The sequence below is a fragment of the Takifugu flavidus genome, chromosome 19 (assembly GCF_003711565.1).
Source record: "Takifugu flavidus isolate HTHZ2018 chromosome 19, ASM371156v2, whole genome shotgun sequence".
Classification (NCBI taxonomy): domain Eukaryota; kingdom Metazoa; phylum Chordata; class Actinopteri; order Tetraodontiformes; family Tetraodontidae; genus Takifugu; species Takifugu flavidus.
The window spans coordinates 10,566,462-10,579,877 of record NC_079538.1 but is presented as its reverse complement, the minus strand read 5'-3'; the positions used below and the strand labels follow the sequence as shown (position 1 = coordinate 10,579,877).

At 44.5% G+C, this 13,416-nt stretch overlaps 1 long non-coding RNA gene across 1 annotated transcript; it reads right to left on the bottom strand.

Moving 5' to 3' along the window:
* Positions 1 to 6,248: 6,248 nt before the first annotated feature.
* On the bottom strand, positions 6,249 to 7,273 carry LOC130516599 (uncharacterized). The gene is made up of 3 exons (XR_008947531.1): positions 6,975 to 7,273; positions 6,792 to 6,902; positions 6,249 to 6,406 (listed from the first exon to the last, which is right to left on the bottom strand). It is a non-coding gene; the product is annotated as an uncharacterized LOC130516599 (long non-coding RNA).
* Between the last annotated feature and the right edge of the window lie 6,143 nt (positions 7,274 to 13,416).

Genomic DNA, 13,416 nt, shown 5'->3' with positions numbered 1-13,416 from the left:
CAAGCCAAACTTAACACCTGACACGATACGACACACACCTATTTTTTTAAAGTTTGAATGGTTGTGTTTTCAAAGTGTACTTTATTTCTGAGAGTGTTTCATTCCCCCCAAACAGATTCTGAATTAAAAGATTAAAAGATAAATGTATCACTCAAGGTTTAAGGTCAGAACTGTCATAAATGATCATTTGTGGCACAAGTCCTGATTTGCAGGAATCCACCTTCCTGGAATTCACACCCAAGCCAGTGATTAAATTAGGACGGATTACTCGTATTTCATCACGTTATTAACAGCTTAGAAAGACACAAAGGCGCGCCACTTAATAATTTGTCGTGCATTGGGCATTAACCACGCATGTCTGTCTTTCCTCAGAACTGAAAGCGTGAGGCGAATTCTCTGCAGCGGACTATTGGTGAATCCTGCCATCCTCTGGTTTTTCTTGGTAAGATCACTCACCCGCTCGGGAGAGGCAGCGCTTCAAGATTATGTTTTATTTTAGGCCAATTCAAGTCATTTCAAGTGACTGGCATCCTTTAAATTGCGAATAATGTTACTTTTCTGCACAATGGGATTAGAAAGTTAATTTAAAAACATACCAAGATAAATGGAATTGACTTTTATTTTTTAAAGTTCTTCCACATTGCTTCAGTGATTAAACAAAAGTACATTTAATTCTCTAATCAAAAGTAGGATTAACAATGGTTAAAAAATGTTATAAAAAGAAGTTCATACTTCAAAAGGTGACCATTTTACAACTGATTGCGTTTTGCTTTAACTTATGGCACCTCCAGGTATTTTTAATGTCTGAAGTTTTTTATTTACTTGATTATAACATCAACCCAGTCAAACATCAGAGGTAGATGCTTCAGTAGGACTAAAACCAAGATCAACTGTCATAATCATGCATGTTGTGCAATGATGTGAGCATCGTTGACGATGTTTATTTTTCATATCACCCAAAATCAAATTCTTCATGCGACATAAATTGATCGGATTCATTTGATGTCCTGGAGGAGTTCAGTGTCCTTGTCTTTACTGCCACACGGGGGCGCCATTAGACCACCACGTGTTTGGAAGACGGGGGACCCTGAATTTGAGGCAGTTTTTAAAAATAGCTGTTTAGAGAACCTGGCTACTGTTTCTTATTCTTCATCACCCGAGGGGGAAAACCTAACAACTCTCGTATGTTGATTGCTACCTAAGTAACCCAGTTATTCATGGGGAGTTCTTAGATATACAGTGGAACCAAAGTTTCAACTGCAAATATTCCAATTCCAGAGTCCACCTTAAGCTCCGTTTGACAGTTAAAAGTTGGCATGTGAGGCCATCTTTGGGTGTAGAAAAGCAATGAAAATTCCGTGAAAAATAAATATATAAATAAAAACCGATAAAATAAACCCCAGGGCTCATAAACGCTGTCATTGGCGGAAAGAGTCATGGAAAATAACACCGTTGCAGCTCGCCAGGCCCTGGTGGAGTACAAAGTAACACCGTGTCCATGCTATCGTGGTCCTCTTGACAATATAGAAAATAATAAATGAATATTGACACGTCCCAGCTGAATGTGAGGAGCAAAGAGCGAAGGGAAAATTTGGGGTACACCTTTATACACAATAAATTACACCGACTGCCTGCAGCGGATCCGAAACTACTTGGAAGCGGGTGGGAAACAACATCTGTAGAAGCCTTTGTAGGCTTTCTGTATTTATGGAAAGAGAAACCTCCTGGTGACCTGGGAACACGCTTACCCAATTAGCAGCCTCGCCGACGGATCAAATGGAAGTGAAAACATTCACGGCCGTGACGGAGACATATCACAATGCCCCATTCATGATGCTGAGCTCTGTGCTTTTCGGGCGAGGTGGGGTGGTGGTGGGGGGGCTGCTCCTCGAGAGATGCAGGCAAGAGGGAGCGATGAATGTAGCGAGAAACTAACTTACCTCATCACTTTCTTTGACGGGCTGACGGAGGCCTCATTCATGACTTAATAGGGGTTTGAAGGTAAACACTGCTCAGAGTTGTTGTTTTCCTAAGGATATAGAGCCCCGCTCACTTCAGCCTTCCACACACCCTCACCTCAGTTCCTACATCCCCTCGAATGCTCCCATCTCTACAACCTAACAAGACCTCGGGTCAGGTCCTGTGGGACTCCGACTGAGGGTCAAGAGGCATGAGAAACAGCACTGGAAAGAGGCTTCAGCCCTCTGACAGCGCCGAGCTCTGGGGGGTGCTGGAGGTCGTGCTTCCTTACGGCTTGGAAAGCGTTGCAGATCTCATTTACGTTCTCTCTTCACAGCTGTCAAAGGCACGTCTCTGTTATGTTTCTTTGTTGTTCTTTTTAATGGTTACTGGCTCAAGGCTGAGCCACCGGCCTCCACCACTACCATGAAATTCCAGCTCAGTTCGAGTTGTTAAAAAAAAACTAAAGAGAGGGCAACTTGCTCCTGTTAGGCTATTCCTTTTAAAAAACTTTACACTGTCGGGATGATGGTCGCAAAAGGATCCACATCGCGACCAATATTCTCCTTTCGCTAAATGTCTGCTGCCTTCTTCACCAATGTGACTGCGAAATCCTATAATTCCAGTTAGTCTTCCAGATCAAGACACTTTAATTTGTAATAATAACTGCTTATTTATATGATCAGCTGTTTCCATTGAGCCTTATAGGCACTGTCACACAGTATATTTTACATTTAAATGTTCCATGTGGCACCCCCAAGACTATGCTTCTGTTTTCTTTCCATCACATAAAAAAAGAAATGCTGAGTTCAGATAGAATCCTGCGTCAGCACAGTGTGATCCTCACGTCTACAGAAGAGTTGGTTCTAGTTCGAGACAGGATATTATATGAATAAATATTGCCCTTTTGCGATGAAAAGCTGCCACTGTTAATCCATATCACCTTCCACCATTAGTATTTCAATCAATAACTTTTTTTTCCTGCTGCCCAGAACCAGAAAAGCCGTGTAAACACACCTTTGTGTGTGGAGGGTCATCTTTAACCTATTAAAGATGCTCGGCTAGTCAACCATTGACAGGGAGGAGGGATGGCCTTTAGCAGATATTAATCACTGTCTTTTTTGTTGACACAGGTTGCGACTGAAGTAAACCTGCACTTCTTTGTTTTGGCAGGTGTGCGGAAAAGTTTGAAGAATCTCTTTTTTTGGAAGCGTCAAACGTGTTGAATATCCAGCATTGCGACATTTATTGCATTTGTCATGAGTCAAATTGGGAACACTGCCCACATTTATTTTAGGATACGTGCCATAGTTTTTTTTTTTCTCGCAGGGCTTCCAGAGAATGTTGGTCCGACGTTAGCACGGAAGAGTTTTCGTGCCATCGGGCCACGTCCTATGAGGCTTGAGGGAAATGACCCTTGACGCTTGCCTTGAGGTTGCTATGACTGATCAGGTACAGCACAAGAGGAAGTGGGGCGCTGCGTGCGTTTCCTCCTAAACACCGTTTCACCTACTGGCTCTGAATGGGTGTCATTCTGAAACATGCAAATGCGGTTAGCCTCGGCCTGTATCAGCTGATGCAGGTCAGGGTTGTTTTTGGCCGGGACTCAAAGGCCCGAGGGGAGAAAGACGTACTGAGAGTTAGAAAAGGTTGCATAAACTCCAGCAGGATTACTTTACCAACATTTTCCATGGCCGGGATCCTGTGAATGGATCCATTGTGGGGTGGGTCTCTCCGTGAAGAAAGCAAACGTTGTCAGGATCCAGTTCATTAGCACCTAGTTTACTGTTTGAAGTTAGTTATTTATCCGGTGTTTAAAGGGGAACCCCCCCGTCAGACATGTGTGCTGTATGTGCGTCTGTGCCTGCATGCAGAGGCTTGTAATGGTTACTTGTTGCAATCGTACAGTACTCCTAGATTTTACAGGGGGTTTCCAGAGCAAATTACTTAAAAGCAAATAGAATTTTCCATGGCGCAATAAAATGTATGGAGAACGAACAGAAGGGACATTGGTGCAGCTCTGAAGTTGGGGGGGGTGGGGGGGTGGGTTAATATATCGTATGTTGATTCAGCCACTGACCTTTCCTTAAAAAGTTAGCAAAATAAATTAGTCTTGGGATTAGCAATGGACAAGTATGGGTTGTACATTTTCTGTGTCCTTTTTGAAGACATCCCTTTGCCTCAAATGGATGAAACCGATGCATCCTGGAAACCCTCCTCTCCATTTTTGCCCCATTTTATTTGTATTTCTAAGAGCAGATTATAGCAACAGCCAAGCAAAGACTAATACAGCTAATATTCTACGTACAGTAAGAACCATCTGAGCTGAGGAGTGGGAGTAAATGAAAGGGCTGAAGGGAGAAAGGAAGAGCTGAAAAAGATAGGCGACACCCCCCCCCCCCCCCTCGCAAATGGTTTCAATATGCAGAGGGAAAACATGCTGGAGCAAGAAGAGCGTGAAGAGAAGAAGGAAGGCTGCACCTGCTGCGGCCCGATGATCTGTTCATCTGTGACATCAGTCCTCGTAATGTGTAATGCTGCTTGAGTCAGTAACCAATTACAAGGCAGCGAAGGCTCTTTGTACTCACTCCAAAATGATGCCTTCTATGTGCGCTTTGATGCAGTTTGAAAATTCAGAGCCCCCTTTTTATATTTTATGTTGGAGCTGCTCAGATCTTACAACTAGTAATAGAAACCGACACGATGCATTTGAAAATGAAATGTCGACGCACCTGCCCGACTCCCGCGGCTCATGTCTGGCTTCATGACTGTGGAAAGTAGCAGTTCACTGTCACCTCTTACGGTGTGACAGCAACCCCGACTGGTCTACCGGAGTCGTCTTCTTCAGGGAATCGTCTTTGATTACAGGCTCAAAAGCCAAAGCACACCAGCTCCAAAAGAGGCTGTTTTCATCAGCGGGCTGCGAGAGCACGACTGGCTCACGGCGTTACCTGCTCCCCGGAGGCTTCCTCTCTATGTCTGTACTGGCCCGCATCTCTTCGGGTTCTGCAGCCCCGGGGGACAGTTGTGGAGACCTGGATGACATTGGCAGCGGGCGGCGGCGTGGTGTCATCTCGCCACAGAAACGCTCAGGACAAAAGCACCTCTTGTCGTAACCTGCGTATTTAACATCGCTTTCCAATCCTGTGGAAAAGAAAAGACTGCCAGCGACCGCTGCCAAACAAACCTGCTCCAGCTCACCTGTGGAACCGAGTGACCCAGATCTGGATGGAAACCATTGCAAATATTTCCCAGCGAGGCCTGTGGAAGACTCATTTAACGGGGCCTCTCATCGGGGAATTAAACTAACTGTAAATGACTCCAACTGCCTCCACTTTGTGTCATCTGTTCCCAAGCTGTAGTAAACAGTCGCTTTGCCATCAAACCATCGGCTCATCGCTCAATGCAGTGGAAGGTGTGGAGAGACACGCCATAAAAGTTCAATGGCTGCAATGATTGTGTGTTTGTCTCGCTACTGGCAAGAGAATTTACCGCTAAACAAAGAGGGCAAGAGGAACAGTTGATTAGAAGTTGTTGATGATGAGCAATGGCTGTTTACGGCCTCGTCCGTGCTGTGCTGCCGTCACGCCAAACCTCTTTTGCCCAAAAGCTCAGTTTAGAAGCATAAGCCACGCTACAAATATTTAGGTTGGCCACAGAAATTGAATTATATTGGCACAGAAGGCGTAGTAATAAAAAAACAGCAACCTTGGGAACAATTATGCAAAGTGAAGTGTGGTTAAACCACGTGCTACTGGTTTCCCTTTCCATCCAGGAGGGAGGAAAAAAAGGAAAATCCTGCTTTAGCAAGTCCCTTTAATAAATATATTAAAGCATTCATTCTGGTGGTGGGAGTTAAAGGTTGTTATTATACTTCAAATGAGCTGATACACCATGAAAGGGCGCTCATTGTCAGGCGCGTTCTCTAATAGTTTGTTTGATTTTTGCAGTAGCTGCTTTTAAACAGAGATACAGCTCTTCAGAGGAGTGCAGGTTCAGAATGAGCGTACGTGTGTCTCAAGCTTTTGAGCTTTATCGAGTCAATATTTTCCCTTTCGCGAGTGTGCCATGCAGACAAGTTCAGCAGAAGTACTCCAACAAGAACCAGCATGAAAATATACAAAGAAAGCATTAAAATGTCTACTCGCCGTGGCAGTCGGTTTTGTCCTTTGTTACTGTCTCGATGATTTAATATCTGACAAAACCTGTTTTATTCCTCCAGTATACGTTGAGTCACTAGTTTTGCTTGAAGAAATATTTGATGGTAAAAAGACAAATGAAGAAAAAAACCTGCAGCAAATATTATTATCCAAAGATGGAGTAATGCTAATCTGAGACATGCTAGTTTTTATAACACATGGGATTTCTGCTGACTACATGTGTTTTTGAGCACAGGCATGTCCCAGTCAGATGATTTGGATGTAGTCATGCGTCCAGTGGCCAAGGACTGGGTAAATTGGAAGACTTCTTAAAAAACAAAGCATGAATTAGGCCCCAATGTCAATTGAATACCTTCTGTTCTTGAGCTCCTAAGACACGTTCTAGACGGAGAATTACCCTCAACAGCGCCCTCTGTTGTTTGTGAAGTGACACTACACATACGTGTAGTCAATGGTCTTGCTAAATTAACAATTCCTTTGTTTGAAATAAAGTTAAACGTTCAACAATCATTTCTGATTCTCTCTACAATACAAAGAGACATTGATGAAAGCATGTCTTTAAGGTTAGCTGAGCTAATAGTTTCCTGATTGCAGCTTGAGTTTTTCCTGAGATTTAATCTCAAGACATTAAAAAAAGGATTTTAGCATTAAATATTTTAATCAGATCCTCACATGTGCGATGACATTGTACTTGATTAGGATGCAGTTCAAAAGCAGAATTAGAATTTCCAACGAAAGCCTCCTCTGTCGACTGTTTTCCTTCATTAGCCGTTGAAACTCCACCTGCCAAACACAGGAAACACAAACTCCATTGCTAATTTGATAGTCAACTAACAAGCTAACTATCATACAAACCTTTAAGTTGGTGTTGTTTGCTCACAGCTGAGGTTCAAAAGAAAGGCAGAGCCACTGTAGAAAAGGGCCAGCTTTGACAATTTTCACACAAAGGCAGCACTGTTAGCTAACAGTGAGCAGCCTGTTTCTGGGAGGTTTGCACTGTTCCTGGGGCCCATTTCATGGAACAGTTAGCAAGGCCAAAGGCAACCCGTGGATGTAGTGATAGTTAAGGCTTTCAAGGCCAAACCCTGGTCTGGCCCTCGAGCTCTCCCCTCTGTTCCCCACCTACTTCAGAGGCTTTCAGAAAGCCAACTGGGGACACTGGGTGCTGCAGGTGTCCTTGCATAAAGAACCACATCACATGGCCTGGTGGTCTGACTGACTGACTGACTGACTGACTGACTGACTGACTGACTGACTGAGCTGGTCTCTTTGTATCTCCCCCCCCGACACAGGTGCCGTAACCTCAGGGCCATAAACCCATTATAAGACTGGTTGAATCATTAGTTCTTAATTGTATGTGTCGTTATTAGTAAACAAGCAATACATTAGCAGTGAGTTAATTTAAAGCTGTTGATGGTTTATGGCATATGACAAGTGATCCGTGCGGAATGAATGTAGTTGGCTTCAGCGTTCCTGCAGCTGTAGCTGAGGTTTTACACTCCAGGCGATTATTAATGAACAGATAATGATGTGAAAACAACCTCCGCTCTCAGTCTTGGGATGATCCATCACTAGGAATTGGGCTTAGGCAGGATTATTAATTGTTTTCTATCTCCCACTCATAGTAGAAGCGTGTGAGAGGATAATTCTTCTGTGTCTGTAAATGCAGCAGTTATCAGAATAATTCGTCACTGCCTTTGTTTAATTTAGCCTTAATAGGATGGAGAGCCCTGAAATGCAACTAAGTGCGGTGAAAAGGGGAAAGAGGAAGAAATGAACCGAGTCCAGATAAATGAGAGATTAATATCCAGGCTTCTCTCTTCACGACCACAAAGCGGGCATATAGATCCCGGGGACTCATTGATGTAAACCGTAGCTGTGTCTGTCTTGTAGTTTTCAATTTGGTTTGGACAGAACAGGCAGTCTGGCCTGCAGGGGTTGGGAGGACAGGGCCCAGGGTTTCCCACATCACTCAAAGGCATCTGATAGGCGGTCGCACAGGCCCGTAATGACAGGGGGAGAAGTTCGGTATTAAAGTCTCCTCTGCTGCCTCCTCTGCTCCTGTCTGACGTCAGAATGTTAAATGCAGGGATGAGAGCACGCCATGGCACATGCTAAAGGGAGTTAGAGCTGTCTTCGCTGTGCAGCGTTGTGTGATTGTGTTGCTAAGGTCGCAGGCTGCACACAGCACAGAGAGGGGGGATTTAGAATCGCAGTCAATTAATAAAGGGATTTGCATCTGCCATAAATACAAATTCAGTCAAAGTAAATGATGATTATAGCCAATAAGGAGGGAGTTTGAAATACTAACATGGTGACTCATTCTAAAAGGTTTGTAATTCACTGGGTGGACTCGGCTTAGCGATACAATAACATGGGCCAAGACTACCCGTAAAATTATTTTTTGCCGTCTGAAGTTGGTCAGATGTCCTGGCTTACCATCTTCTTGGTTTTCAACCACTACCCCCACGCTCTACCGAGGGTTTTTCCCCCGGAGCATCATTACTTCGTGACTAATAAACTTGGAAGACCCGCGGGATAGCTGGAGACCGGTCAGAAAATGTCACATTCTCCCTTTAAAAGACCTCATTGTCATTTCCAGTTTGCAACTGAAGCGTGCAAGCACGATTCAGAGCAGAGCAGCAACATTAGAGGAGCCGATGGCTGCACCTGCATCCACAGATCATCACACCATTGTGGCATTTAAAGAGAAGGGCCCTAGTCAAACACGCCCCCTGACCTTCTCCAGCTAACATAAACTAATTAGGCCGGCTCTGAAAGGAATGGTCTGCCGTTGGATTAATCAACCTCCACAGATCCTGACCGTGCGATTCTGCTCCGGTAGACTCTGCCCACAAGAGCCTCATTATCTCACATTTTCAAAGGAGCGCCGGGAAGAATAGCCAAGAGGGCTGAAGGGACGTATAAATGAAGAAGATGGTGGTGGCGCAAGAGGGCCACCCCGAGTTCCTCTTTCTCACATCAGACTAAGAAAGAAAATGTCAAGCGTGAAGCTCAGAGAGTGGTCAGTACCACAGAGTCCAGCGGGCAGCACAGAGGGGGCCTTTGTCCACCATCACTTAGCACCAATTACAGCCCGTCAAAATTGTTTTTCTGCCGTGGGGCGACGTGTTAATGGGCCCAGAGTTGGGTGTGAGGAGCGACCTTGTCCACACACACCAACCAGGGGTCAGGGGTTAATAGAGTCCCTCTGATGTGGCGGATGAGATTTCTGCAACCATTAGCCAGCGAGGGAATGCCAGAACAAAGCCTCTAGAATGTGATACAATTAGGCAGACAGCAAGTCATCCTGAATGGAGTTGTTCCATAGAAGCTGCAAGCAGATGGCCTGCAGGACACTTGCCAAACAGGTGCCACGGATTTTCGGAGCCGTCCTCGAATGTGAAGAAGGTCCCAGGTGAGGATTCCTGCAGGCACACTTTTCATTTTCAGGCAACAGCAATTAAAAATTCTGATGGACGCAAAAAAAGGTGTCTTTGTCCTTGTTGAAAGGTCACCCCTCCAAACAGTCCTCAGCATTTCCCGGGACATTTCCTGAGCCCAGTGTCCTGAGGTTTCGTCTAAATAGATTTGGCCAGCAAACTGCCATCTGCCCATCTAAGAGCCGTCTAATCTCACATCCGAGAAAGCGGCAGGATTTCCATGTGACCTACGCCGTTTCCTGGATAATCAATGGGTATCTGATGCAGGATGAAAATTCTTGGCACAGGTGAACTCTCAGAACATAAGTTGTGCCCCGTGCGGCCAGCCCGGGCTCGTGAACACAACGCAAGGCCTCCATTTACACCGAAAGTGTGGGAACAGAACCAATGCCAAGCTACCATGGACCATGTGAAGGCCCACAGCAGTCTGCCAGGGAGGACTGGGGATTTTTTGAAAAATAACTCTGTACCACACTGAGCAAATCCGACCGCATGCAAGCCTGTGGGAAAAAGCGGATAACATCTGTCTACATATAAATACTCTGAAAATATTTTCTAGACTTATTGGTGTAGAGATCGCTCCCCTATCTCAATCCTCTTGGAAAGGCGAGTGACGATCTGGCTGCCAGCTTCATCGACTTCATGTTAAAATAAAGGAGGTGATTGAACTCGGCCCCCCCAATTGGATTTGTTTAATCTGTATCAACTTTGAACATCCTGTGTAAACATAAGCGTGTGCAGATGTCTGACGCACCACAGCTGGAAATGTAAATGCTTATGGTTGACTTTGGCTGGAAATCAGAGGAGCATAAAGTAAATGTGCATCTACGTTCAGCGTCATCCTTGAATTTCTATTGTTGCTGGAGGGTCAAGGGGTGGTGTCTTGGGTCACGGAGCATGAAAACAGCATAGTTAAAGAAACAAAAACAATATTTTATATAATGGCTAATTTAATGATAAGTGACTTCACATTCTTTTGTTCCTCACTACTGTGTTGAGAGAATCTGGGAATGGAATCTGAAACATCTAATAATCTTTACATCACACTCTTCTTTTGGCAAAGGAGCCAAATGGGATAAACACAAACATCGTGAACAGTTCAAGCAACCTTTGGGTGGACTGGTTCCCTAAACAGCTGCATTTGTTACCGGTTTCATGTGATAATGTTTCCTCTGCATCGATTAAACATAAATCATATTTGATTTATCTTTATAAGAATTGTCTTTACTGCCGGCACTCTTTCGAGCCCAGCTCATTAGGGAGCGTGTTTTGGTGATGGGGGGTGGAAACTTAAAGGTCTTGAGAGGTTAATTCCAATCACAACACATCCATGAAGCAACATGACAACGTGTCTCCTCTGCTCATAGATTTGATGAATTCTTGGTAAGTCTGTCCAGAACACAGTATGTATAAACACCAGCCCTGTGTTCATTACTTGTTCATATATTTCACCTAATTAATATTTACATTTGCACTCCAATGGCTGTAGTTGCTGTTATGTTTTGTGGTATTCTGTCTACCACAAAAAAGGCATTTCCTATAAAGCTAATTAAAAACCTAATTTGGAGGTTTTGACAGATGTCCTTGTGGGGTTGATATGGGACTGGTCCACCCTGGTTTTGTTGGTTTTTTTCTTTATTTCATTGGCTCAAGCTGCCTTTTTATGACTGAACCTTGATGTTCAAGGAATCAAGGAGGCAAAGACCGCAGAGGTAAGGAAACAAAGGAAATCAACGGATGTGAGGGAGACAAAGGGTTGACAATGGAGAGGTGAAGACAAAACAAAGGGAAAGACTGAGGCAAAATGAAAAATAAATATGAAAGAAAGAAAGGAAGAAAACAAAGAGAAGCGAGAAAGAGTGAGATGTGGGCCATTCATAAGCAGACGTCTGCAAGGGATCTTGGGCCAGCACACCTGCTACTATTCACTTCAGAGGAAATAGACACTGTGGAAGAGAGGCTCTTGGCCCCGGGACAAAACCACTGCAGCGCCAAATTAGAAACAGGAAGGACTGTGGGTAAAGCTCAGATTAAAAATGCGCTCCCCACATGGACTCAATATACTGCAGCAATGATCTTGTGCTGGAAACCCAAAACCCAACAGAACTATTTTATGTCCTCGTCAACACAACGCCCGCAGTTTGCCCAGTGACTGTTCAGAGATTTGCTCGCTCCAATGTCCATCCATGGTGTACCCTGACCCTCCAAATACTGCCCATTCTAATGACATAAGATGTTTCTAAGTATAGTGCTTCAGATTATGTGGTTACAGCTGTGGACACTTACAGCATCACAATGGCATATTCACTAAAACTAGGGGGGAAAAAACCCTGTGTGGGTCTGGTGCCAATGAAATTATAAGGACAACAATGAAAACCACGAGTCCCCGAGCCTTCCTTTTCTTTCACAGTGGACTACTGCTCTCTCATCTATCAGTACCAGAACCAAATAAATGTGACGCACATGCACACTGTAAAAGGGGAGATGTGCTGCCGACTTTTCCCACAGACGACCATCAGAGCGACTAATATTGTCAACAGGCAGCTAGCAAGGACCAATGGTCCAGAACGCGCTCTATTTGGGGGTGAAACTAGCAAGAGGTCTGAACATCCCAGAAAAGGAAATGAATATTGATATCTGTGTGACCCCTGACTTCTAACAGCGTTTCGCTTCTGCTGACAGGAGCTATGAGGTATTTCCTGCCCATTCGCACGCGTACATTTTAAAGTCTGAGTGACGGAAAAAAACAAAATTATTGTTTGGTTTGAAAAATTAAAAAAAAAAACCTTTCATACAGCCCAGATGAGGGGGAAAAATATACAGTCTTTCTCTTCCAATATTTCCATTTAGTCACTGGCCTGTCCAAGTAGTGCCTTCCCCTCAATCTATCATTTTCACTGCGGTCACTGATGGTAGAACGGCTGACTGTAATTATTTCTACAGATATTGAGGACATCTAGAGGCTGTTTCTCCTCACTGGAAAACAGAAGAGCTCGGTTCTCATAAAGGTCAAGTTTTCATCACGTGTAGCTTAACATGGATTCATAGAAGGACTCTTACGAGTAATGGAATGCACAGACATAAGGAGAAAAGCTCTATTTTTATTTTAGTGAGGGGAAAAAAGTGGAAACTACCAATTCTGAATCAGTCTTCCGTCTAGAACTGTCCCTCCCAATCAGTTTGAGGAGCCTTCAAACTCTAGATGGAGAAGGTCGTGATGACGGAGCGTGGCACGCTGATGGATGTGCGCATGTAAACACATTCGTTCACTCGCCAGATGGGGAGGGTTGCAGCGCGTCCAAGAGGAAAACCTGCCATGACATCACGGGCCAGTGCAGGTGTAGGGCTGGGACAGGAAGTGAGTCACGGGAAGCTTGGTGAGGCAGACTTTGCCATGCCGCTGACAGGCTGTGGGAGAGCGGGGTAAATGAGGGTGAGGTACACCTCATAGCTGTGCTGGTTGGGGCCCACTGGTTGTTTGAACCTCTTTATATAAACAGACCTCCTTCGTGCCGCCGATGAGGCATCACTGCAAAGAATTCTACACAGAAAATACAGTTTCAAGTAATATTTAATTCGTCCGGATTAAGAAGAAAATGAAACCGTGTGTTTGAGAGCATTTGCATGGATGGATGAATGGATGGTGCAAGTGTCCTGACAGTGACAGTCTGGGATTTAGAGAAAGCTTATTAAGCTAATGAGAACAGTGTGGGAAAGAGATTTGCCCCATACCACTCAGGGCAAGAAGAGCCTGTTCTCCTGGTACACTGCATCTGGAAACAGCCTCTGATAATCTGTTCCGAGTCCAAACGTTTCTGCACCAGCTTGTTCTCGTAGACCACCGAGCGAGCTTC